The 2,553-nt window shown below is 43.7% G+C and overlaps 1 protein-coding gene across 1 annotated transcript in view; it reads right to left on the bottom strand.

Annotated features, from left to right (window-relative positions):
* Window positions 1-2,553, bottom strand: part of FGFR3 (fibroblast growth factor receptor 3) — a 33,846-nt gene that overhangs the window by 12,027 nt on the left and 19,266 nt on the right. The window lies entirely within an intron of this gene.

The following is a 2,553-nucleotide window of genomic DNA, read 5'->3' as shown; positions in this document are numbered from 1 at the left end:
AGGAACATACAAACATTTTGATTCATTAGTTCATTGAAAAATACAGAATTTTAGAATTTTTTCAGAGTGGGCATCTCAAAGCCGTGTATTCATTACACAGCCCTTGATGCTGTAATGTTAACTCTGGCCGATTACAAGAAGGTGCCTGTAAGGAACTTTCCTGCAGTGGCACTGAGCATACACAGCAGCCGAACCCTCCCGGCTGGAGTCAAACCCCAGAGCCCATGAGAGTGCTGCTGCTCTCTAACACGTTTGCTTGCATGAGCCAATGTTGATATTTATTTCTCCATTACTTCTCAAAGGGACAGAAATCTGTACACTGATTATATCAGTTTTATGGGCAAAAATCTTGAAACAGCTTGGTTTTCCAGAGCTTTGAACGTCACAGGTCATTAACATGCAATTCTGTTATCAGCACTCAATTGTAAGGGAGGGAAAGGAATAAAAGTGTGAAGAGTTGATAGCAGAATTTGACAGTCATTTTATTGTGGGAATTTTTCCATTGCAATTGCTGTATAGGCGTTACATTCTTGTAAAAAAAAAAAATAGCAAGAAAATAAGATAAAGCCATTCAGCGTCAGTTGACAGGGTATAATACAAAATGAATAGTAGTTTTAATCACTAGCTTCTTAAAAATGTTATAGCTCATTCTTGCAGTTGCCAGGGCCTTGGGACAGAGTCTGTGGTTTACCTGGTTTTGGTTTGCGAATGTGGAGCCAAAATGGTTTTTCGGCTATGCCTACGAAATTGTTGGCTCTACACAGATATTCTCCTTCATCTTGTTCTGTCACATTGAACAGATTTAGGTTAGCATCGGCTTCAGCGTTTTTACTGATCCAAGACTGCAGGAATAGACAGAAACCTGAACTTCAGTAAACCAAACAATACCTCCATCGCACCTATATCAGCTAGGATTGACTTTTCATGGCTATTTTCTCTTCAGCTGTGGCAACATCCCCGGCTCACCCTGTGGTGAGAGACCTAACCCAGGACCTGGGCAAAGAAGAGAAGTTGCATTTGGCCCCCAAACCTCCTGCAAGTGAACACCCTTCCCTTCACTAGTAGCACACACGCGATTTTTTGAAACAGACCAATTCATGCAATTTCTTTTTTAAAACAGACCAATTTCCCACTTCTCCATCTGACAGCAGTCAAAGGCCCTACAGTTTCTTAATAGCTCTGCAGACAGGAGCACAAGAGAAAGGGCTTAAGCAGAGATTTGTGTTTGCAACCCGTCTCAGCAAATACTGTTTCAATTATCAGATTCCAAAATAGAATTTGGAAACAAAATATAAGCAGTGGCGGTCTGAAACTCGCTGCTGACTTTGCCTTTCAGAAATTAGCTGTAATTTTTTCCACTGCTTATAGGAGCCTCTTCTTTACTAAATAAAGTGGTGCATATAAATCAAACAAACTTCAGACTCTTAAGCAAGGGTTTTCTTTCTCTTCTTCCACGCTGCCACAACAGCACATCAGTTTGTTACCTAAACAGTTGTTTTTATTTTGGTTGAAAATGCGCAACTGGTTTGGGTGGCCTCAGAATTAGCCTAGGGAAAGTCTAGAAAAAATATCAGCTTCAGTTCTGGAAATGAAAATAAAACAATTGGTCTTCTCATTTTTGGTCTCACACTCCCCAGCCCAGTCTTGGAGCCTTCAATTTCAGGGCCTGATCCTGCCAATATGACTCATGGCCCATTAAAACCAATGGGGCTGCCAGACCTGACGGGTTACTAGGAACAGAACCCAGAGGTGGCATCTGAGAGGAGCCCCAATGTCCGTGTCTGATGACAACACCACCGGTTTTGACCTGATCTCATCTCTAAAGCTTACGTGCTGGCACGTTTGTCTGTCCTGACTAGTGGGGAAACGTGACTGCCTGCTGTTGCTGCCTTGTTTATAATTAAACTGGGCACGTTTCAATGCAGAACATACAATTTAGCCTTTGACAAAGCCTGGGCACAGTGTTGCCAGCCCTCCCTCCCTAACTGGAATGTATTTAGTGCTCTTCGGCATAGAAAAAGGGGTTTCCTTTGATCACAAATTAGCCCAGGCTTTCAGGAACCGATGCAGGTGATGGCTTGGTTTTGTCAGGCTGTTTAAAAAAATGGGTTGAAAGTACAGCATTCAATATATCCATCTGGACTGGGGTGGGTTTTGCACCCCCCCCATTCAGATGCGAGGGGGGAATTTCATGTGCTGGGCACCTCTCTGTCCCCCTCACTCTGATGGAGACCGGGATACTCCCCATCTATAAACTGCCCCATAGCAGCTCCTACACTCAGCAAAATCTCCTGAAAGCAGAAGAGAAGGGCAGGCTGATAAAAAAGCCTTATCTCCCTGCAGGCACCACAGCACCTGGCAGAAAAGCACCTTTTTGAAAGCAGCGGTGGGCAGGGAAGGGCTGTTTACAGCACCCTGCTCCAGCAGCGTGGCCAAGGATGCTGGGTCGAAGCAACAGCACTGTGTGGCACGAGTCCATAAAGCCAATGGACTGGCCTCAAAATGACAGTGAGATTGTTTTATTAGATCTTTATTTTTAAAAAAACAAGTACA

This window comes from Charadrius vociferus, unplaced genomic scaffold, assembly GCF_000708025.1.
Source record: "Charadrius vociferus isolate BGI_N301 unplaced genomic scaffold, ASM70802v2 scaffold213, whole genome shotgun sequence".
In the NCBI taxonomy this organism is placed as follows: Eukaryota; Metazoa; Chordata; class Aves; order Charadriiformes; family Charadriidae; genus Charadrius; species Charadrius vociferus.
Note: the sequence above shows the minus strand (reverse complement) of the source record. Positions and strands in the feature narration are given on the sequence as shown.